The sequence below is a fragment of the Nerophis ophidion genome, linkage group LG03 (genome assembly GCF_033978795.1).
Source record: "Nerophis ophidion isolate RoL-2023_Sa linkage group LG03, RoL_Noph_v1.0, whole genome shotgun sequence".
Classification (NCBI taxonomy): Eukaryota; Metazoa; Chordata; class Actinopteri; order Syngnathiformes; family Syngnathidae; genus Nerophis; species Nerophis ophidion.
In genome coordinates, this window is record NC_084613.1 from 39,920,450 (window position 1) to 39,946,325 (window position 25,876).

Consider the following 25,876-nt stretch of genomic DNA (forward strand, 5'->3'; position numbering starts at 1 on the left):
TTAAATCTTAAGTGTTACTTATGGAATGAAATTACTGCTAAAACTCCACAATTACACAAAATGTTTTTACTCCTGACCAACGATTTGCAAAATTTTCCACAAGTAGAACAACTATTTGCATGTACAGATTAAGCAAAGTTCTTCAATTTAACAAATGACGGACAAAGGAGGGGGGCGATTTAAAGGTTTTACAGGTTGAGCTTGTTTCAAGTGTGTGGATCGCGCACGGTGGAATATTACTGACAAAAGTTTTAACTTGAAGAAAAATTTTTTACACTTGCGATTAATTGGGCGTGAGAAAAAATTTGGGGGGGCATTTTGCCTCGAGTCGCGGGGGCAGCAGCCTAAGCAGGGAAGCCCAGACTTTCCTCTCCCCAGCCACTTTGTCCAGCTCCTTGCCGAGGCGTTCCCAGTCCAGCCGGGAGACACAGTCTTCCCAACGTGTCCCGGGTCTTCCCCGTGGCCTCCTACCGGTCAGACGTGCCCTAAACACCTCCCTAGGGAGGCGGTCAGGTGGCATCCTGACCAGATGCCCGAACCACCTCATCTGGCTCACATTTGCAATTTCAACATTGCAGAAAAGGAGTAGGAAGAAGCAGAACTTTGAATTTAATGTTACTATTTTACATTAGCTGTTATTTAACAAATATTTCAGGATTGTGTCTCTTAAGTGAGCAAAATAAGAATAAGAATAAATGTTTCATGTCTGTCTTTATGAATATGCGGAATGTATACGTTTGCTTATCATCAGAACAGCCACACTTCTGGAAAGAAAAAATGCAAATGTGTATTTTTAGCAAGACTAAAACTGTTCTGCGCACGCTGCTTTGCGTATATATAGTATGTCTAAGATGCCCAGAAAAAGTGGGACATGTCTGCTGCATGTTTTAAAAAATATAGCAAAAACGCCACAGGTAGGATGAGCATGATAACATGAATGTGCAGTAAATGTGTCTCCATGGTGACAGCTACGTAGTACGCGCAAAATCCTCATTTAAATAAGGTGGTCTGATTCACTTTCAAACTGTGCACCTATTCTTAAAAGAAAACACGCAATACGCCCACTATTAGTGCGCACAATTTTATAGTTTGCACTTGCTGTTAGCGAGTGGTATTCGAATCCTAGTGGATCAGGCCTTAAGCGGGCAGCTGTTCAGAGCAGTTTTCTCTTACATGAATGAATCGCTCCAGTAGACGCTAGTGTGTCTTGCCATACGCTACCAACCATTAATCAGCTGTTGTAATTGCCGAAAGACCTTCTTTGAAAACAAAATGGCCAAGGGACTCGCAAAATATTTGTCCATTCCTTTAATTCTAGGAGACTCTTGCTGGTCTAAAATACGTGGACATCAACTTCAACTAATGGGAAATATAATGTAACTTTTCAGAGTATTGATTTTGTGTGTTGAGGAAATTGTGAGTACCGTATTTTTCGGACTATGAGTCGCAGTTTTTTTCATAGTTTGGCCCGGGGGTGCGACATATACTCCGGAGCGTCTTATGTGTGAAATTATTAACACATTACCGTAAAATATCAAATAATATTATTTATATTATTCGCAGAAGAGACAAAGAAAATGTCAGCAATTGTCACACACACATCAGCAATCGTCACTCACACGTCAACCAATAAGAATTCGGTGTGGGAGGGTCATGGCAGAAGTGCATTGTGGGTCATGGAATGCTAACTGCTATATGCCATATGCTACTGCCGTAGCTATTAAAACAGACCATTTCATCGTTGGCGGTAACTTATAAAAACTGAGAAGGGCTGAACAAAAATTGGACAGAAAAGGAAATCATGTACTGCAGATTACAAGCTGGACGTAGTGAAATATGCAGCAGAAAACGACAAGAGGAAGCGGCGCATACCTTTGGAGTTGGCAGAGTTGTTTAGAAGCGACATCGAGGAAGAAGATTTTATCGTATTTATTGATTAGGAGTGGCAGATTGTTTGGTAAACGTAGAGCATGTTCTATATGTTATAGTTATTTGAATGACTCTTACCATAATATGTTATGTTAACATACCAGGCACGTTCTCAGTTGGTTATTTATGCGTCATATAACGTACACTTATTCAGCCTGTTGTTCACTTTTCTTTATTTATTTTAAATTGCCTTTCAAATGTCTATTCTTGGTGTTGGATTTTATCAAATACATTTCCCCCAAAAATGCGACTTATACTCACTCCTGTCACGCCTGTGAATCTGGTTTTAGGTTTGATCATGTTTTGTTTTGTTTTCTGGACTCTTGTTCCGTTTTTTCACTTCCTAGTTTGTTTTTGTTACCATGACAACTCATTGATTTTTACCTTGCCCTCCTAGTCACGCCCCTGCCCTCAGTCCCGCACCTGTTCCTATTTATCACAGCCACAACTTAAGTCATTTTCTTTCTGTCCATCAGTCTGGGAACATTAACTTTCATTGTATTCTACGACCTTTGCTGCTCATTGCTCCATGCCATTGATCCCCTGCCACGCACCTTGCTGTTTATGCCTCCCGTTTTTGTCACAGTAAGTTTTTGTTTGTAACTATGTTTTTGATAGTATCTTTTGTTTGTTTTGTAGATTGTATTGCCATTGTGCTGTTTTTGTTCTAAGTTTTAGCATAGATTATTATCCGCCATCGAGCGTGCTTTTTGTTTTGCCTTTTTGTATTTTGAGTATAATTAAAACATTATGTACCTGAATTCTCGCTTGGCTCGTCCTGTAATCCCTCTGCGTCGAAGGAGTAAACCAAATCCATGTCCAGGTCTGACAACTCCAGTGTGACGTATATATGTTTTTTTCCTTCTTTATTATGCATTTTCCGCCGGTGCGACGTATACTCCGGAGCGATTTATAATCCGAAAAATATGGTATTCATTATCGTCATTCATTGCAGGTTATAGTTTGACTGTCATGCATAATATTGCTGCCGTTTTGTTGTTTTTGAAAATGAGAAATGTGTATTGTCGGGTGGTATTGACCTAAAAAAATAATATCGACATACCCTATCAAACTGTGCCGGGCCCCACAGAACAAGAAGCTGGCTCTTTGAAAATAAACAATTTCCAATATGACTGTAAAGGGCTGGTTATGTGTAGTTTAAATATATATTTAGTTTTAAATGCAAGAATCACTCTGAGTCAAACGCAGCGGTTGGGCAACATCAACTTATTTTGAAAAGACAATATCGGACATTCTCATTACAAATACTTCATCTGCAGTAACTTTTCACCTGCAAATTAATGATTTTTTTGTTCTTAGAAAGTAGACGATATTAGACTGCAGAAATATTTTGTTATTTCTATTTAGTCCAACGATTGTTTAAGTTTGGCCCAATATTTTTGCAATGTATTAAACATTGTTGGACTATGTCAAAAGTAAGGCTACCAGTTAAAAAAAAAGTTTCCTCTAACAGTGCTATTTTTATATTGTGTAATTAGCATGTGCCCTGTGTGTTCATACCGTAACAGTGGACATTTGGCTGATGTTGAGTCACAGGAAGGAAAAGAGAACAGAACTTGACAAAGAAAATGGCAAGTTCAGCTTGGAAGCCCGGCAGGTGTCTCTCTCCACAAGAATAAAGTTGTTGCTGTGAGTTGTTATCAGCAGAGTTTCCAGCAGCAGCATTGTTGCCAAGTCTGCATATTACAAGCAATTTTTTTTCCACAGTCGCTTGCAAAGTTTTAATCACGGGTTGTGTTTTTTGGGGTTTATTTTCGAATGTGTAGCTGCCTATTTGGGTTTGCTTTTGTGTCCCCACAATATAGCAAAATACAATTGTGCCGGTACCTGGTTAGCACGTTAACTTGACGCACGTACTGCACAACTACGCCAGAACAAACAAGTGACGAATGTGAGAATTAGTAGGGAAAAAGTAATAAAATACGTATTTCATAACGGCAAAGAGAGGGAGAGAGCACTGGAGCAGTGGTTCTCAACCTTTTTTCAGTGATGTACCCCCTGTGAGCATTTTTTTTAATTCAAGTACCCTCTAATCAGAGGAAAACATTTTTGTTAAAAAAATAGATGAATAAGTAAAATACAGCACTATGTCATTTCTGATTTATTAAATTGTATAACAGGGCAAAATATTGCTCATTTGTAGTGGTCTTTCTTGAACTATTTGGAAAGAAAGATATAAAATTACTAAAAACTTGTTGAAAAATAAACAAGTGATTCAATTAAAAATAAAGATTTCTACACATAGAAGTAATCATCAACTTAAAGTGCCCTCTTTGGGGATTGTAATAGAGATCCATCTGGATTCATGAACTTAAACATTTATTCACAAAAAAATAAATCTTTAACATCAATATTTATGGAACATGTCCACATAGTTTATGGAACATGTACCCTTGGGGGTACTTGAAGGTATGCCAAGGGGTACGTGAGATTTTTTTTAAATATTCTGCAAATAACAATTCAAAAATCCTTTATAAATGTATTTATTGAATAATACTTCAACAAAATATACTGTGAAAAGAAATGCTACAATGCAATAATCAGTGTTGACAGCTAGATTTTTTGTGGACATGTTCCATAAATATTGATGTTAAAGATTTGTTTTTTTGTGATGAAATGTTTAGAATTAAGTTCCTGAATCCAGATGGATCTCTTTTACAATCCCCAAAGAGGGCACTTTAAGTTGATGATTACTTCTATGTGTAGAAATCTTTATTTATAATTGAATCACTTGTTTGTTTTTCAACAAGTTCTTAGGTATTTTTATATATTTTTCCCAAATAGTTTAAGAAAGACTACAACAAATTAGCAATATTTTGCACTGGTATACAATTTAATTAATCAGAAACTGAGGACATAGTCCTGTATTTTACTTCTTTATCTCTTTTTTTCAACCAAAAATGCTTTGCTCTGATTAGGGGGTACTTGAATTAAAAAAATGTTCACAGGGGGTACATCCCTGAAAAAAGGTTGAGAACCACTGCACTAGAGGACTGGATTACACTCCCAAATGGAAACAGTGCGCTTGTGCGTGTGCGCGTGTGCGTGTGTGTGTGTGTTCATTTTGTGTTTAGCTATTAAAAATATATATTTATATAAATCAAACTAATTGCTCAGTCCACTACAGGGTGTACATTTTAAAAAGGAACACCTATTAGGATTTAAAAAATGTCTATTGAGATGAATCATGAGTCAAGTATGGACAAAATGTGATTAATTGTAATTAAATATTTAAATCGTTTTAAAGCCCTGGTTAAACTATGCAGAGACATTGTTAAAGGTCATTAAAATATGTATATTTCCGTTAAAATCTTATTTTGTTCATATTCTCTTTAAAATGCATTTCATCAATTAAATCTTGAATGCGGGGATTTTCAAACTGTGGTACCCGTACCACTAGTGGTACGCGGACTCCATCTAGTGGTATGCCAAAGAATCCCTTAATTAAATATTGTTTGTATTGTGAGATTTACCAAAACAGCCTCTGAAGTTAAGAAACGGCAAGAACTTAGATTATTTTTGAATTACAGTATTTTTTTACTTCTCTAAGTACAATACAGTTTTATTTAATGTTTAAGTAGATTTTAAATTAATCTTTAAAATCTGTATTTAAAATTTTTTTTTAGAAAATGTTTATTTAATTGTAGAAGATGAAAAACCATGGACCCAGATTTCCCTCGCCCGGACGCGGGTCACCGGGGCCCCCCTCTGGAGCCAGGCCCGGAGGTGGGGCACGATGGCGAGCGCCTGGTGGCCGGGCCTGTTCCCATGGGGCCCGGCCGGGCACAGCCCGAAGAGGCAACGTGGGTCACCCCTCCAATGGGCTCACCACCCATAGCAGGGGCCATAGAGGTCGGGTGCATTGTGAGCTGGGCGACAGCCGAAGGCAGGGCACTTGGCGGTCCGATCCTCGGCTACAGAAGCTAGCTCTTGGGACGTGGAACGTCACGTCACTGGGGGGGAAAGAGCCTGAGCTAGTGCGCGAAGTCGAGAAATTCCGGCTGGATATAGTCGGACTCACTTCGACGCACAGCAAGGGCTCTGGAACCACTTCTCTCGAGAGGGATTGGACCCTCTTCCACTCTGGCGTTGCCGGCAGTGAGAGGCGACGGGCCGGGGTGGCAATTCTTGTTTCCCCCCGGCTCGAAGCGTGTACGTTGGAGTTCAACCCGGTGGACGAAAGGGTAGCCTCCCTCCGCTTTCGGGTGGGGGGACGGGTCCTGACTGTTGTTTGTGCTTATGCACCAAACAGCAGTTCAGAGTACCCACCCTTTTTGGGAACACTCGAGGGAGTACTGGAAAGTGCTCCCCCGGGTGATTCCCTTGTCCTACTGGGAGACTTCAACGCTCACGTTGGCAACGACAGTGAAACCTGGAGAGGCGTGATTGGGAAGAATGGCCGCCCGGATCTGAACCCGAGTGGTGTTTTGTTATTGGACTTTTGTGCTCGTCACAGTTTGTCGATAACAAACACCATGTTCAAACATAAGGGTGTCCATATGTGCACTTGGCACCAGGACACCCTAGGCCGCAGTTCCATGATCGACTTTGTAGTTGTGTCATCGGATTTGCGGCCTCATGTTTTGGACACTCGGGTGAAGAGAGGGGCGGAGCTTTCTACCGATCACCACCTGGTGGTGAGTTGGCTGCGATGGTGGGGGAGGATGCCGGACAGACCTGGGAGGCCCAAACGCATTGTGAGGGTCTGCTGGGAACGTCTGGCAGAGTCTCCTGTCAGACAAAGTTTCAATTCCCACCTCCGGAAGAACTTTGAACATGTCACGAGGGAGGTGCTGGACATTGAGTCCGAGTGGACCATGTTCCGCACCTCTATTGTCGAGGCGGCAGATCGGAGCTGTGGCCGCAAGGTAGTTGGTGCCTGTCGGGGCGGCAATCCTAAAACCCCTTGGTGGACACCAGCGGTGAGGGATGCCGTCAAGCTGAAGAAGGAGTCCTATCGGGTCCTTTTGGCTCATAGGACTCCGGAGGCAGTGGACAGGTACCGACAGGCCAAGCGGTGTGCAGCTTCAGCGGTCGCGGAGGCAAAAACTCGGACATGGGAAGAGTTCGGGGAAGCCATGGAAAACGACTTCCGGACGGCTTCGAAGCGATTCTGGACCACCGTCCGCCGCCTCAGGAAGGGGAAGCAGTGCACTATCAACACCGTGTATGGTGCGGATGGTGTTCTGCTGACCTCGACTGCGGATGTTGTGGATAGGTGGAAGGAATACTTCGAAGACCTCCTCAATCCCACCAACACGTCTTCCTATGAGGAAGCAGTGCCTGGGGAATCTGTGGTGGACTCTCCTATTTCTGGGGCTGAGGTCGCTGAGGTAGTTAAAAAGCTCCTCGGTGGCAAGGCCCCAGGGGTGGACGAGATCCGCCCGGAGTTCCTTAAGGCTCTGGATGCTGTGGGGCTGTCTTGGTTGACAAGACTTTGCAGCATCGCGTGGACATCGGGGGCGGTACCTCTGGATTGGCAGACCGGGGTGGTGGTTCCTCTCTTTAAGAAGGGGGACCGGAGGGTGTGTTCCAACTATCGTGGGATCACACTCCTCAGCCTTCCCGGTAAGGTTTATTCAGGTGTACTGGAGAGGAGGCTACGTCGGATAGTCGAACCTCGGATTCAGGAGGAACAGTGTGGTTTTCGTCCTGGTCGTGGAACTGTGGACCAGCTCTATACTCTCGGCAGAGTTCTTGAGGGTGCATGGGAGTTTGCCCAACCAGTCTACATGTGCTTTGTGGACTTGGAGAAGGCATTCGACCGTGTCCCTCGGGAAGTCCTGTGGGGAGTGCTCAGAGAGTATGGGGTATCGGACTGTCTTATTGTGGCGGTCCGTTCCCTGTACGATCAGTGCCAGAGCTTGGTTCGCATTGCCGGCAGTAAGTCGAACACATTTCCAGTGAGGGTTGGACTCCGCCAAGGCTGTCCTTTGTCACCGATTCTGTTCATAACTTTTATGGACAGAATTTCTAGGCGCAGTCAAGGCGTTGAGGGGTTCCGGTTTGGTAACCGCAGGATTAGGTCTCTGCTTTTTGCAGATGATGTGGTCCTGATGGCTTCATCTGACCGGGATCTTCAGCTCTCGCTGGATCGGTTCGCAGCCGAGTGTGAAGCGACCGGAATGAGAATCAGCACCTCCAAGTCCGAGTCCATGGTTCTCGCCCGGAAAAGGGTGGAGTGCCATCTCCGGGTTGGGGAGGAGACCCTGCCCCAAGTGGAGGAGTTCAAGTACCTAGGAGTCTTGTTCACGAGTGAGGGAAGAATGGATCGTGAGATCGACAGGCGGATTGGTGCGGCGTCTTCAGTAATGCGGACGTTGTACCGATCCGTTGTGGTGAAGAAGGAGCTGAGCTGGAAGGCAAAGCTCTCAATTTACCGGTCGATCTACGTTCCCATCCTCACCTATGGTCATGAGCTTTGGGTCATGACCGAAAGGATAAGATCACGGGTACAAGCGGCCGAAATGAGTTTCCTCCGCCGGGTGGCGGGGCTCTCCCTTAGAGATAGGGTGAGAAGCTCTGCCATCCGGGAGGAACTCAAAGTAAAGCCGCTGCTCCTCCACATCGAGAGGAGCCAGATGAGGTGGTTCGGGCATCTGGTCAGGATGCCACCCGAACGCCTCCCTAGGGAGGTGTTTAGGGCACGTCCAACCGGTAGGAGGCCACGGGGAAGACCCAGGACACGTTGGGAAGACTATGTCTCCCGGCTGGCCTGGGACCGCCTCGGGATCCCCCGGGAAGAGCTAGACGAAGTGGCTGGGGAGAGGGAAGTCTGGGTTTCCCTGCTTAGGCTGTTGCCCCCGCGACCCGACCTCGGATAAGCGGAAGATGATGGATGGATGGATATTTAATTGTATATGCATTTGTTTTGTCTTCATTCATTCAATTACATGGTTTTATTTTCCTATATTTAAACAGTCTCACTGGTCAAACTTTGTGTAAAAACTACGCTACTGTATTTTAATGTTAGTCATTGTGGTGGTACTTGGAGAGCCAAGTGTTTTCTGAGGTGGTACTTGAAGTGAAGTGAAGTGAATTATATTTATATAGCGCTTTTCTCGAGTGACTCAAAGCGCTTTTACATAGTGAAACCCAATATCTAAGTTACATTTAAACCAGTGTGGGTGGCACTGGGAGCAGGAGGGTAAAGTGCCTTGCCCAAGGACACAACGGCAGTGACCAGGATGGTGGAAAGGGGAATCGAACCTGCAACCCTCGAGTTGCTGGCACGGCCACTCTACCAACCGAGCTATGCCGCCCCTTGGAGAAAAAAGTTTGAGAACCACTGATGAGACCCGCTAATGCATGTTGTCTTCTCTGGTGGACACTTAAAATATATGTTTATGAGTTAAAAAATTGTTCATAACTGGTGAGTAATAAAAAAAAAAAAACATTTGCAAAATAATTCAGAAGGTGTTACATTTTTGGATTCTCTGCATTTGTTTGCCGAAAGGCGGCCTGGGCAAATTAAGGCCCAGGGGCCGAATGCGGCTCTAAAGGTCTTCAATCTGGCCCGCCAGACATTCCCAAATATTTTTTTAGATCTTTAAAGATGGAAACTGTAGCTACCATTATGATGTGCAGTAAGGTTTTCAAATGACCGCAAGTCTTGAACTATACAACACATTTCAATGGTTGATATCTGTGCTTTTGCATGATATACTAGTTACTATGGTAATTGAATTAGTTACTATGGTAATGTAAGTCACAGCACCTCAGACGAGGCACCAAGCAGTGTGGGTGGGGAGCATTTCCACAGAGTGTTTCCAGAGCGGCCAGCCTGTAATGTGGGTGCCAGGTACCAACGCAGAAGGAGATTTTTACAACAGAGTTCTAAAGCTTAGTGATATACCAGATTGTAGGTGTTTGTTTTTTTTACCCTTCGCATTAATATTTCATTTTGTTTGTTTTATTTTTGTTGCGTTTTGTTTGATTGTAAAATATGTCGATTGAGAGGGGGGGGGGGGGTGACATTATTGTGAGGTTTTGTATTACTGTTCCTAAAAATAGATATGATGGCCCCCAGGCACATTTTTTTCTTTAAATTTGGCCTCCAAGTCAAAATAATTGCCCAGGCCTGGCCTAAAGAGAGAACCGGAGTCCAATATTTCCGTTATGAATTCTAATTTTATTTTAATTGATTTTACCCTTTAAAATATTTTTTAATCATATTTGTTTTTATATAGTTTTTTTATATTGGTTTTATATTTATTTATTTTTTGTTTTTATTCAGTCATTGGTGGAGCATAATATTGTTTTTTTTAATATTGTTTTTAACATGGCTGTGCAGCACTTTGGAAACGTTATTGTTGTTTAAATGTGCTATATAAATAAAGTGGATTGGATAATTTAAGGTTTTTACGCTTAGCATTTAGCAAAAGTACAATCTCTTGTGTTTAAAAACAACGTAAAGTGTTTAATGTACAGTATTAGCAAGCGCTGCAGGGAATAGTTGAGTTCCAATGTAGGTCTATACCTTAATATGTCTCATCATTGCAATAACAATTTGCTGTGAGTCACTTTCTACGTGTGTGTCTGTGTGTGCACACGCGTGCCTCTGGCTTTTGTGTTTCTGCCTCACAACATGCATATACTGTATCAGCATCCTCCTTCCTTGCAGGCTCACATTACATAGCATAATTCCAGGACATACAGTATATCTTCTGAAAATGTTATTTCGCGGATGGCGCAAACAGCCACTGCAGGTAGACATGTTACTGAAACGCTCAAAAATGCCATTGGCGATTCATTAGTGTTTGGATTAGAAACAGCCTTTATTTGGTGCAAAATGATCCGCAAGGGCTGAAGGGACTTTCTTAAATCAGGCGCTATTGCCTAATCCTTGTGTGTTTTGTCATTTCCAATTAGTTGGGGGCTTTGAAGCAAATTTCATTAACATTAACTACAAAGAGTAACCTTTTTCTGCACGCATTTAAAACACTTGTATGTAATGTATAATCAAATGTTCCAGTGGAGCAGGTGAACACACGCACACACACACACACACACACGTTTCCGTCAGCATTCAATGAAGTAAAAGTGCACATTAAAAATACATGCTGAGACCTCTCAGACATGCACTTGTGCTGTTATTTCCTGTGAAATCCAGGTCAAAGCCTTTGAGCAATCATCATCAAGTTTATTATTAATCATTTTCCAGTTTGCCCGAGAGTATGACACACAAAGAAGATTACAGGAAAAAAGAAGCATACTCACAGCGAGGGCACCCTAAGAAAGTTGAGCGTTAATCCCTTTGTTTTGCCTGGGAAGTCCTCTGGGGGTCAAGTGTGGCTCCAAGCATCAGAACAGTCAGAGATGAGAAGAAGAATGCGACTGAAGGCAGGAGGGCGGAGGACCATAACTGGATGCAGCAGAACAATCCGTAAGTTGTTCAACATGGACTCAAAGGAGAACTTTTACCTGCATTGTCTCGCTGTAGCATCTTCTTCTTCTCCTCTTGCTGCTGCTGCCGCTGCAGATGTAGTTGTGTGTGGCTGAAAGACACAAAAGAGAGCTGACGCTAGCTCGTTGCCAGGAGAAAGAATTCCCACAGGGGCGAATGGTTCATCATGTTTCGGGACAGTGAGCATGCAGCTCCAAAGCACACAGTGCATGTGAGAATAGAAGGAAGGATGGAGGGAGGGATGGAAAAGGGCAGGGTGTTGTGCGTGAGTGGGAGGTGAAGCTGGTCAGACAAGTTAAGCCAAATTCTGCTTCTGTGAACTAAAATGATAGCAGAAACGAAGTGATATTACTGAAGCATCGTAACGATCGACTGTGTCAAAGATATTATTTGACACAGCGGCGGTTGTTTTTCACTTTCGACTATCGCATGGATTAGATTTTACATTTCTGACGTAATCCTTTTTCCATTTTCCCTGACTTGAGACCACCAATGGAGAGCTCCAAGGTTTGGGTGTTAAGGTACTGACTAAGAACCAAACTGCCATCTGCACGAAAGGCTGCAGCACGTATCGTCTCACTGCCAGTGCTTATAGTTGGAGATAAAACAGTTTTTTTTGTATTCCCATTATCATTTAAAATGGGCAGCACAGTGACACAGCGGTTAGCGCTCGTGCCTCAAGGCAAGAAAGTCATGGGTTCAATTCCCGTGTTCTCCCTGTGACTGCGTAGGTTCCCTCCGGGTACTCCGGCTTCCTCCCACCTCCAAAGACATGCACCTGGGGATAGGTTGATTGACAACACTAAATTGGCCCTCGTGTGTGAATGTGACTGTGAATGCTGTCTGCCTGTGTTTGCCCTGTAATGAGGTGGCGACTTGTCCAGAGTGTACTTACTTTACATTCCGTCTGGGTGCAGCTGTGATAGGTTACAGCACCCCCACGCCTTCAAAAGGCACAAGCAGTAGAAAATGGATGGATGAATGTTATTTTAAACTCAAAGTGCTGTAATAAGGTTATGGTTATGGTTTGAGTTTGTTTCGAACAAGTAATAACAAGATGACTCATCATAATTTCCAGTTACTCTTTTCAACATGTCCAAAAAGGAGTAATAAAAAGCAGAGCTTATTTAGCCCATGACGACGCTTTTGTTCAATTCCTGTTCTCAGTGTATTCACAATATACTCCATAAATAATAAGATACAACAATTAATTAACTAACAATAAATAGTGCAGTAAGTTGTATTTCATATGGTGAGATATCCATCCATCTTCTTCCACTTATCCGAGGTCAGGTCCCGGGGGCAGCAGCCTAAGCAGGAAAGCCCAGACTTTCCTTTCCCCACCCACTTCGTCCAGCTCTTCCCAGGGGATCCCAACGCGTTCCCAGGACAGCCGGGAGACATAGTCTTCCCAACGTGTCCTGGGTCTTCCCCGTGGCCTACTACCGGTCGGACGTGCCCTAAACACGTTACGGTGGCATCCTGACCGGATGCCCGAACCACCTCATCCGGCTCCTCTCGATGCGGAGGAGGAGCAGCGGCCTTACTTTGAGCTCCTCCCGGATGGCAGAGCTTCTCTCCCTAAGGCGGAGAAAACTCATTTTGGCCGCTTGTACCAGTGATCTTGTCCTTTCGGTCATAACCCAAAGCTCATGACCATAGGTGAGGATGGGAACGTAGATCGACTGGTAAATTGAGAGCTTTGCCTCCTGGCTCAGCTCCTTCTTCACCACAACGGATCGATACAGCGTCCGCATTACTGAAGACGCCGCACCGATCCTCCTGTCGATCTCACGATCCACTCTTCCCTCACTCGTGAACAAGGATCTAGAACTCTTCCAATTAGGGCAGTGTCTCCTCCCCAACCCGGAGATGGCACTCCACCCTTTTCCAGGCGAGAACCATGGACTCAGACTTGGAAGTGCTAATTCTCATCACAATCTGCTGCGAACCGATCCAGTGAGAGCTGAAGATCCTGACCAGAGGAAGCCATCAGGACCACATCATCTGCAAAAAGCAGAGACCTAATCCTACAGCCACCAAACCGGATCCCCTCAATGCCTTTATTGCGCCTAGAAATTCTGTCCATAAAAGTTATGAACAGAATCGGTGACAAAGGGCATCCTTGGCGGAGTCCAACCCTCACTGGAAACGTGTCTGACTTACTGCCGGCAATGCGGACCAAACTCTGACACTGACCGTACAGGGAGCTGACTGCCACTATCAGACTGTCCGATACTCCATACTCCCAGAGCATTCCCCACAGAACTTCCCGAGGGACACGGTCGAATGCCTTCTCCAAGTCCACAAAGCTCATGTGGTTGGGCAAACTCCCATGCACCCTCAAGGACTCTGCTGAGAGTATAGAGCTTCCTCTCCAGTACACCTGAATAGACCTTACCGGGAAGGCTGAGGAGTGTAATCTTAGCATAGTTGGAACACACCCCCCGGGTTCCCCTTCTGAAAGAGAGGAACCACCACCCCGGTCTGCCAATCCAGAGGTACCACCCCCGATGTCTATGTGATGTTACAGAGTCTTGTTAACCAAGACAGCCCAACAGCATCCAGAGCCTTAAGGAACTCCGGGCGGATCTCATCCACCCCGGGGCCTTTCCGCCGAGAAGCTTTTTAACAACCTCAGCATCCTCAGTCCAAGAAATAGGAGAGCCAACCACAGATTCCCCAGGCACTGCTTCCTCATAGGAAGATGTGTTGGTGGGATTGAGGAGGTCTTCGAAGTATTCCCTCCACTGATACACAACATCTGCAGTTGAAGTCAACATAATCATACACTGTGTTGACAGTGCACTGCTTACCCCTCCTGAGGCGACGGATGGTGGTCCAGAATTGCAGAGTTTTTGCCTCCGCGACCGCTGAAGCTGCACACCGCTTGGCCTGTCGGTACCTGTCCGCTGCATCCGGAGTCCTATGAGCCAAAAGAACTCGATAGAACTCTTTCTTCAGCTTGACGGCATCCCTCACCGCTGGTGTCCACCAATGGGTTGTAGGATTACCACCACGACAGCCACCAACCACCTTGCGGCCACAGCTCCAATCAGCCACCTCGACAATAGAAGTGCGGAACATGGTCCACTCGGACTCAATGTCCAGCACCTTCCTCGTGACATGTTCAAAGTTCTTCTGGAGGTTGGAATTTCAACTCTCTGTATATTTTTATATGAGATTTCCAGTTCATTTTATCATAAATTATTACACCTACAGATTTGATTTACAAACCCCGTTTCCATATGAGTTGGGAAATGTAAATATAAATGGAATACAATGATTTGCAAATCCTTTTCAACCCATATTCAGTTGAATGCACTACAAGACAAGATATTTAATGTTCAAACTCATAAACTTTGTTGTTTTTTTTGCAAATAATAATTAACTTACAATTTCATGGCTGCAACACGTGCCAAAGTAGTTGGGAAAGGGCATGTTCACCACTGTGTTACATCACATTTTCTTTTAAAAACACTCAATAAACGTTTGGGAACTGAGGAAACTTTTTTTTGAAGCTTTAAAAGTGGAATTCTTTGCCATTCTTGCTTGATGTATAGCTTAAGTTGTTCAACAGTCCGTGGTCTTGTCGTATGTTACGCTTCATAATGCGCCAAACATTTTCGATGGGAGACACGTCTGGACTGCAGGCTGGCCAGGAAAGTACCCGCACTCTTTTACTACGAAGCCACACTGTTGTAACACGTGGCTTGGCATTGTTTTGCTGAAATAAGCAGGAGCGTCCATGATAACGTTGCTTGGATGACAACATATGTTGCTCCAAAACCTGTATGGACCATTCAGCATTATTGGTGCCTTCACAGATGTGTAAGTTACCCATGCCTTGTGCACTAATACCACCACAGATGCTGGCTTTTGAACTTTGCACCTAGAACAATCCGGATGGTTATTTTCATCTTTGTTCTGTGGTCTGACGAGTCCACATTTCAAATTATATTTAGAAACTGTGGATGTGGTGTCCTCCGGAACAATGAGGTAAATAACCATAGGGATTGTTTTGGGCGCAAAGTTCAAAAGCCAGCATCTGTGATGGTACGGGGGTGTATTAGTGCCCAAGGCATGGGTAACTTACTCATCTGTGAAGGCACCATTAATGCTGAAAGGTCCATACAGGTTTTCGAGCAACATATGTTGTCATCCAAGCAACGTTATCATGGACGCCCCTGCTTATTTCAGCAAGACAATACCAAGCCACGTGTTACAACAGCGTGGTTTCGTAGTAAAAGAGTGCGGGTACTTTCCTGGCCCGCCTGCAGTCCAGACCTATCTCCCATCGAAAATGTGTGCCGCATTATGAAGCGTAAAATACGACAGCGGAGACCCCGGACTGTTGAACGATTATAGCACTACATAAAAAAGAATGAGAAAGAATTCCACTTTCAGCGCTTCAAAAATGATTTTCCTCAATTCCCAAACGTTTATTGAGTGTTCTTAAAAGAAAAGGTGATGTAACACAGTGGTGAACATGCCCTTTCCCAACTACTTTGGCACGTGTTGCAGCCATGAAATTCTAAGTTAATTATTAAGTGCAAAAAAATAGTTTATGAGTTTGAACATCAAATATCTTGTCTTTGTAGTGCATTCAACTGAATATGGGTTGAAAATGATTTGCAAATCATTGTATTCCGTTTATATTTACATCTAACACAATTTCCCAACTCATATGGAAACAGGGTTTGTAGATGTGTGTTTCGCTCGCTTCACGTTTTGCTTCCTGTTGGTTAAATAGCTTCCTTTGCAGTTTAAGACCAACCATCCAATGCCATACTGTTCTAATTTTTGGATTAAAATATTGTGATTGATTGTGTCGCTTTTGTTACATCCATAAACACTGGAATTCATAGCTACAATACATGCACATTAACTTGGTTTTACATGAAGTCCCATCAGGGTGTATTTTGTCTCCTGAGTCTCCTCACTCCTCTTTGCACTGGTGTATGCATTGACCTGGGCCCTCATATAATAATAGTTGAATGATTTCCTACTAAAAATAGACTTAAGTTTAAATCCAGAAAAAGGTGTGCACAAGTGAAAGTTCAGATGTATTAAAGTGTTCGCACGCACTAATCCAAGCTCATTTCTTTGTTACATCGCAATCTATGTGGCATAAACCGCTGACGTGTGCGTGACTTGGCAAGCCCAAACCACGCCCCACTTTAAATACGCAAATCATATAGGGAATTATTTTTCATATTTCTCTAATGGGCACATCAATCAGTCCGAGAAGTAAAAGTTTGAACTTTTTTTGTGAAATGTTACCCAGCATCACTTCTGTGTCGCTGAGGTAGCCGCAGCGTGTACAAATGTGTGTTTGGCAGCTTTGGAGTTGCCGTGAGGCAGCACACGTCTCCACATCGACGTTAGTCTTGATACATCTCGACTTTGCCAAGACTTTGCTCCATTGTAAGCAGCCTTTTGGTAGCATTTATTAACTGGTAAGAATGCATAAAAAAAGAAAAACGTGTGCTTATCTTATGTAAGGATTGTGAAAGACAACCAAATTCCCCCCCAAAAAGTGCAGTTTCCCTTTAACTGAAATGGAGTAACAAAGTCTACTGTATAATTGCACCGCATACAACTCCTACTCATATAGTAAATCGGTGGTTGCCAAACTACAGCCCGCCAGCATCCAAAATCCAGCCTGCTGGAAGTCCAAAGTTTAAAAAAATGTATATATAATTTTAATTATATATTTCTTATTATTATTTTAAAAAATCAGTCTTTTCTAATCCATTTTCTACCCCTTTTTACTCTCGGTGTCTCCCAGCCGCTCAGGCAAATCATGTTTTCTCAAAATGCATTTTCCCATCGATAACGTGACATCATTGGCAAAGTGCATGCTCTTTCAGGGATTTTATAAAATCCTGTGAAGAGCAGAAAAACCTGCGAAACAGGCTTGTTTCATCCCTACATGCCTGTTTCACAGGTTTCTCTCCTCCTGCAGGGGATTTTTTAAAATCTAAGACCTAAAGTATATACTTTAGGCTTAATCCCCTGAAGAGCAGAGAAACCTGCGAAACGGGCTTGTAGGGATGAAATAGCCTCTGTGTTTTTTCCTGATCTAAAGTATATTCCGCTCTACCCCGGTATAAACCACAGAAATCTTGACTATATATATATATATATATATATATATATATATATATATATATATATATATATATATATATATATATATATATATATATATATATATGTATATGTATATATATATGTATATGTATATGTATATGTATATGTATATATATGTGTGTGTGTATGTGGGGGAAAAAAATCACAAGACTACTTAATCTCTACAGAACTGTTTAATGAGGGGTTCCCTCAATCGTCAGGTGAAAATCTCCTCATGAAGATGAAGTAGTCTTGTGATTTTTTCCCAGACATACATATATTGCGCTCTACCACGGTATCGAGCACTATTCTCTGGATAATCTAATTAGGACATATATATATATATATATATATATATATATATATATATATATAGCCCAGCCCCTGGCCAGATCGTTTTAACCTGCTGCGGCCCCCGAGTCAAAAGGTTTGGGGACCCCTGTATCAGATCGTACAATTGTATGTCATCTTAACCGCGGTAAATTCTATTCCATCAAGAGTCGCTTCATACATATTTCAAATGTATAGGCGGAACCAAATCAAAATACACATTTTACTGCAGCAAAAACCGCCAACAAACACACACCATGCTATTAGTATTGTTCTGTCTGTGCTGCAAAAAAGACGGGCGATGTAGGAGGGGGACCTGGTTATCTCCTCAGGTGGTGTTTGAACAAGGTGAAGGCCAAAGTGGCGTTCTTGTGGGTGTGCGCACCAAAATACACCACAACTGCTTTTGTCCTCATGTGGGGGAGCAGTGACATGGCCCAGGAAGATAAGAAGACTACTGAACTGACAGATGTTTTTGTGCCACTGAGTGTGACATTACGGATGTGTGTGCGTGTGTGTTTGTGTGGATGTGCATGTGCATGTGTGTGATTGTGCTAACCAGGGAATGAATGATTCAGGGTGTATTAGGTGCTAAAGCTGGACTGGATGGCAGAAGTCGTTGTTGGTTTTAATCCGGATGATGGCTGCTGATCTGCCCTATATGAGCCAGCCTGGTTTACAGCCAATATTGTTTGGTAAAATGGTAAATAGCCTTTATTTATTTAACGCTTTTTACTATACCTGCACGCAATGTTCCCTCTAATTTTGTATGCTTCTAAACAAAGGCAAAATCTCCCTGAGCATTCAGTGGCGCACAAGTGAGCAACATCACACCTGTCCCAAACCTGACTTAATAACAAGTTGAATGTTTTATTATAATAATCAAATGACAGAAGTCATTTTATTGAGATTATTTTGGAATACAAGTGATTTGGCCCACTTACAGTAAAAATAACAAAAAATATATAGTTTTTCATGAGCTATGTACTATGTCTAGATGGGGGGGGGGGGTCCTGCTTTGGAAAGAATGTGTACCCCTTTCAGAGATCACGTTTTGTTCCCCTTAAAACATTCTTATTTTGCACAATGAGATGTAAGCATGGGATAAAGTGTACATTCTCGTGACCGTGCGCAACCCGAGGGTCCCTGGTTCAATCCCCACCTAGTACCAACCTCGTCACGTCCGTTGTGTCCTTGAGCAAGACACTTCACCCTTGCTCCTGGTGGGTGCTGGTTAGCGCCTTGCATGGCAGCTCCCTCCATCAGTGTGTGAATGTGTGTGTGAATGGGTAAATGTGGAAGTAGTGTCAAAGCGCTTTGAGTACTTTGAAGGTAGAAAAGCGCTATACAAGTACAACCCATTTATCATTTATTTAACTTTCTGTTTGTAAAATATGTTTTTATGAGCATTTTCAACTCTAGTAAGATAATTTTATGATTAATATCCATAAATCTGATTGAGGAGTCTTCGACCTGGCATTTACACTTTGTGTGGTGTTGGACTTGTCCGACTTTTTTTTCAGTGGTTAAGTGCCATTAGTGTGTGGGGGTGCAGGTGAGGCAGAGCGTGAGGCTGCTGCTGATATGACAGATGACAAAGAGTTTGTTTAAGCCCGATTTGTTCAGCAAAAAATGACATTTTTTTCTAGATATAGATTTTTTGGTGTGGTTGAAAAAAAAGAGAATTTACATTGTCATTATGAGGTATTGTCAATAAAGGTTTAAGGACAACAATAAAAGTATTACTTATTGGAATAAGGCTGTAACATAACAAAATGTGGAAAATAGTGAAGCGCTGAGAAGACTTTCTGGATGAACTGTACTGTCGGGGTAAATACATTTTTTTTAAAACATACAAGCACTTCAAAACTACCTGTTAGTGCGAATGACAGGTGCCCTAGTACTTTTGACTATTGACTAAACTAGATTAGTAGATATTACCGTGCACATTCTTTCCCCTTGGATGAGGACAATGGTGGTCATCAGTCACACAGCAGTGGTGGGTCCACACAGTCACTTAGACTTAGACAAACTTTAATGATCCACAAGGGAAATTGTTCAACACAGTAGCTGAGTTACAATGATTGAGAGTGTGAGGATTGTAATGACAATGCAGGTATAAATAGACTAGATACAGCAATATAAAATATAACATATCTGGAAATATATACAATATATACTTTATGTGTACAGTATATTATGTATACAGATATATTATGTCTATAACATAAACAACATATACCAATTACCATGTACCACATGTCAGCAACATGACTGATGCTCTTCAGGAAGTCTGTTCAGTGAAGCTCATTATATCACCGACCACCCTAACATCATAAAAGACACCTGCCTTCACATCATCACAGTGGAATCGCTGACAATCAAAAAGTGGACACCACAGTAGTATTTCCATGTGGTACACACAACAACAATCGTGTTACTACAAGATGTGCATTATTGATTATATCACATAAGTCCATTGGAAATTTTGACAAGCTTTAACTTTCCACTTAAATGTGATACATGTTTTACATGCATGCATTGCATATTGTAATATGGCTGTTTTGTACAGGTTAAAGCTGATCACTGCATGTTGATTAGTCAGCTATAGAGGACATCTGTCCACAGTCCACAGGGGCCTGTTTATCTCTTGACCCAATTGTGCACCCATATGTCCCGACATGGTACAGTTTCTGTATGTTACTCCTTGCTACTCCTTCACTATGACCATGACTATCATATTTAAAAGTGCTCTTGATAACATTCACAGTTCCATAACTGCCAGACCTCAATATAGCATTTGCATAGGTCTACTGCAAATAAAATGACATAAAAAAAAAAAAAAGTATTTCACTAGATTGAAACCTAATGCTGGAAAGGTTGATACATCCCTTATATTCAGGAGAGATAGAGAATTTCTATTGAAAACAAGAAAACAAAAATGAAACAAGAGTCTACAAATAGATACATGCATCGGAGCATGTTGAATGCTGTGAATATATCACTAATCTTTTTTTTCATTTCAATTGTATATACTGAAACTTATCAATTTAAGAAATGTTAGTTAGATTATTTTTTTGTATTAATTTTGCCTTTATTTTAGTTAAATGAAAAAAACTATTTTAAATAAATACAATGTACTCTATGTACAAAAGTTTTGACCCAAATGGATTTATTAAACTAATTAATTTAATATTAGCTGTATTAATAATTTAAGTACAAAACCAAAAACCAGCGACATTGGCACCTTGTGTAATTCGTAAATAAAAACTGATTACAATGATTTGGAAATCCTTTTCAACTTATATTCAATTGAATAGACTGCAAAGACAAGATATGTAATGTTTGAACTGATAAACTTAATTTTTATTTGCAAATAATCATTAACTTAGAATTTAATGGCAGCAACACATTGCAAAAAAAGTTGGCACAACTGTATTTTTACCACTGTGTTACATGGCCTTTCCTTTTAACAACACTCAAACGTTTGGGAACTGAGGAGACCAATTTCTGAAGCTTTTCAGGTAGAATTCTTTCCCATTCTAGCTTGATGTAGAGCTTAAATTGTTCAACAGTCCGGGTTCTTTGTTGTATTTTAGGCTTCATATTGCGCCACACGTTTTCAATAGGAGACAGGTCCGGACTACAGGTACCGTCACTCTTTTACTACGAAGCCACACTGTTGTAACACATGGCTTGGCATTATCTTGCTGAAATAAGCAGGGGCATCCATGATAACGTTGCTTGGATGGCAACATATGTTGCTTCAAAACCTGTTTGTACCTTAGAGCATTATTGGTGCCTTCACAGATGTGTAAGTTACCCATGCCTTGGGCACTAAACACCCCCATATCATCACAGATGATGTTTTTTTAACTTTGCACCCAGAACAATCTGGATGGATCTTTTCCTCATTGTTCCGGAGGACACAAAGTCCACAGTTTCCAAAAACGGTTTTGAAATGTTACTCGTCAGACCACAGAACATTTGTCAACTTTGTATCAGTCCATCTTGGATGAGCTTGATCCCAATGTCTGCGTTTCTGGGTGTTGTTGATAAATGGCTTGCGCTTTGCATTGTAGCGTTTTAACTTGCACTTACAGATGTAGCGACAAACTGGAGTTACTGACAGTGGTTTTCTGAAGTATTTTGAGTCCATGTGGTGATATCCATTACGCACATTTTTTATGTAGTACCGCTTGAGGGATCAAAGATCCATAATATCATTGCTTACGTGCAGTGATTTCTCCAGATTCTCTGAACCTTTTGAGGATAAAACAGACCGTAGATGGTGAAATCCTTTCCTTGCTACAGCTCGTTGAGAAATGTTGTTCTTAAACTGTTTGACAATTTGTTCACGCATTTGTTCACAAGGTGGTGACCTTCGCCACATCCTTGTTTGTGAAAGACTGAGCATTTCATGGAAGCTGCTTTTATACCCAATCATGGCACCCACCTGTTCCCAATTAGCCTGTTCACCTGTGGGATATTCCAAATAAGTGTTTGATGAGCATTCCTCAACTTTCTCAGTCTTTTTTTCCACTTGTGCCAGCTTTTTTGAAAAATGGTGCAGGCATCAAATTCCAAATCTGCTAATATTTGCAAAAAATACCAAAGTTTTCCAGTTGGAACGTTAAATATCTTGTCCTTGCAGTGTATTCAATTGAATATAGGTTGAAAGGGATTTGCAAATCATTGTATTCTGTTTTTATTTACGATTTACACAACGTGCCAACTTCACTGGTTTTGTATTTCAATATTTTAATACAATTCAATTATTAATAAATATACTTTTAACAAAACGTTTTTATGAACTAATTGATTAAATTATTAGTAGTTATAGTATTTATGAATTACATTTCTATGAAGAATATGTTTCAAAATATGTTTTTCTGTGTTAAAGTAAAATGTCAGTTTGTTCTAATTGAATAACTATATTGTAAATTATAGATTAAATTAATTGATTTAATTACTGTAAATGTGGGACAAGCGGTAGAAAAAGGATGGATGGATGGATAGTTGTAATATTTACGGACTCAATGTGTATCTTTATCCATCCATCCATTTTCTACTGCTTGTCACGTCCTAGGTGATGGGGGGCGCTGGAACCTATCTTTAAATGTTTTTTTATTAAATATATGCACAGTAAATAATGTAAGTTAATACATTAAAAAGTGTGGACAGAAAGTTAGACACAGACATGACAAACATAATAAATAACACCAATTAGTAATCAGTGTATTCTGACACCTGCTGTCCCCTGCTTGACAGTTCCCTTAGCAAACATGACTGACTCCTTTTGAACTGTTTAAATATTGTCACGTGTCGGATTTAGAGAGCCTATGGTTAATTAGCAGCATATTCTTCAACATTCATCCATCCATCCATTTACTACCGCTTATCTCTTTCTGGGTCGCTGGGTGTGCTGGAGCCTATCTCAGCTACAATCGTGACAAACACATTTTTATTTGACAAATTAGAAATGACCTTTAATGACTGCAAATAAAAAGGAGCTACAGTTGTAAAATAAGAATCAATGAGTCACTCTGGTGCTGCTTTAATGTCGTTGATTGTGCATCGCTTTAGCGAATGAATTGACTTTGCTTGACTTCTTTGCCTCTTTAAAGGCTTTTATTTCGCCTTTTTCAGCTTAAATGTAGCCCAAAGCAACGCTTCCTGTTTGACACCATCATTGCTTTTTGTACAATATCTTGTGTTGTACAGGCTAGTACATCTGCAGCAATTCGTATATGCTGCAGATTTTATTCCTTCGACAATATCTTAAAAAAGTGAGTGTATTTTCCTCACATTTCATAAACCCTTTTATTACAGTACATACATACTCCTAAGGCCCACTCTAATGCTGACAACATTGGCTCCTATTTGATAGTTCTGAACCTAAAATGTTGTTTACATAGATAGATAGATAGCTAGATAGATAGGGATGGATGGATGGATAGATAGACAGATAGATAGTACTTTTTTGATTCCTTATTACAATATCGTGTGGGCATATCCAGTCTGGCGAAGAAAAAGGGGGTGTTCCAAGTACAGTTAGCTTTCTACCGATTTTATTTTAAAAATACATTGATATGAGGTGGTGACTTGTCCAGGGTAAACCCCGCTTACCACATGATTGCAGCTGAGATAGGCTCAAGCACCCCCTGTGACCCTTAAAGGGACAAGGGGTAGAAAATGGATGGATGGATGGATGGATTATGGGAAATGACTACCATATTCATTTTCAAGGGCAAAACATGTATTAAGATAATTTGTTAGCAAAATTTCAGTTATCTGGATGCTATGGGTCCTCAAAGGGCTTACTGCAAAAATCTAAGAAACGCTAATCAAACACACTCTTGTGACAGGAGTGCGCTGCTATTATTTTGAAAAACACTCATCAAAAGATCCTCTTATACGACAGGACTACTCAGATGTTTTTGTAGAGCTATTGCATAGAATGATAGTCAAAGATTCTCTACTGTGCACTGTATATAACAGGACTACTGGGTTGTTTTTAATGGCCTACTGTAAAACCGCTAGCAAATATTTACCATATGAGTGATATAACAGTACTACTCAGCGGTTTTTTGGGACCATAATCAAAGATCCCTCATGTGACAGGAAATTGTTGCTGTTTTTGAGGACCAATCGGAAATACACTCATCAAACAACACCGCTATGCCTGGACTACTGGGCTGGTATTAATGACTTCAATAACCAATAAAACCATGCTAAGCAAAGGTCCACTGTATAACAGGAGTGTTCTGCTGTTTTATGGTCCTAGTGCAAAAATAAATAAATATATACATATATATATATATATATATATATATATATATATATATATATATATATATATATATATATATATATATATATACAGAGGTGGGTAGAGTAGCCAGAAATTGTACTCAAGTAAGAGTACAGTTACTTTAGAGATTTATTACTCAAGTAAAAGTAAGGAGTAGTCACCCAAATATTTACTTGAGTAAAAGTAAAAAATATGTTGTGAAAAAACTACTCAAGTACTGAGTAACTGATGAGTAACCTGATTACGGCAACAAATAATGCACAAAAACATAAAAATAGCAATGAGCAAATTCAGATTCAGGAATATCTCTTAAGCAACTAAAACAATATTATATATTAAATAATAGTACATTAAAATAAAATTAAAAAAATGGCACATTGAGCCACAATAACTTAACAGCACAATAGCCTCAGTAGGCATTCATTGATTTGATTGATTGATTGATTGATTGATTAATTAAAACATGTATTAGTAGATTGCACAGTACAGTACATATTCCGTACAATTGACCACTAAATGGTAACACCCCAATAAGTTTTTCAACGTTTATCAATTACTTAGTAAATGACCAAGTCGAGGTGATCTACCTCATATATACATATACACACACACATATCATTATATATATATATATATACATACATTTATATATACAGTATATAATTTATATTTATTTATTTTGCCGTTTTTGTTCACATGTTAAAGGTGTTTTAATGAATATACATGCATGTTTAACACATATATTCCTATCTTTCATGAAGACAAGAATATAAGTTGGTGTATTACCTGATTCTGATGACGTTCAATGATTGGAATCAGACGTTCACGTTTTCAAATGGAGGAGAAAAAAAGTTCCTCTTTTCTGTCTAATACCACATGAAAGTTGTTGGTTTTTGGCATCTTATTTGTCCAGCTTCCATATTCATTTTTATACACTTAACAAGAAATACATTGGCGGCAAACTCCGTGGCTTGCTCGCTTGTTTGCGCTGGCTTTCGGAGACTCTTATTTTGTTAGCGCAGGCGCGATGGAGCGGCGCTTTTATTGTGAAGACAGAAACTGTGCAATCAGTCTTTAGGCTTTTGACGGGAAGTACGGTTGAAATAAAAAGTGTCTTTTTTACTTTACACTTTTGATTGATTGATTGAAACTTTTATTAGTGGATTGCACAGTACAGTACATAATCCGTACAATTGACCACTAAATGGTAACACCCGAATACGTTTTTTAACTTGTTTAAG

At 41.0% G+C, this 25,876-nt stretch overlaps 1 protein-coding gene across 1 annotated transcript in view; it reads right to left on the reverse strand.

Annotated features, from left to right (window-relative positions):
- The window catches only part of chrm5a (cholinergic receptor, muscarinic 5a), a 40,087-nt gene extending 28,478 nt beyond the window's left edge, over nucleotides 1-11,609 (reverse strand). Inside the window, exons 1-2 of the mRNA XM_061895142.1 lie at nucleotides 11,374-11,609; nucleotides 11,170-11,314 (exon numbers count right to left, since the gene is read on the reverse strand). The gene's annotated coding sequence lies outside the window, so the exon portion shown is untranslated. The remainder of the gene's footprint in view (nucleotides 1-11,169; nucleotides 11,315-11,373) is intronic.
- Between the last annotated feature and the right edge of the window lie 14,267 nt (nucleotides 11,610-25,876).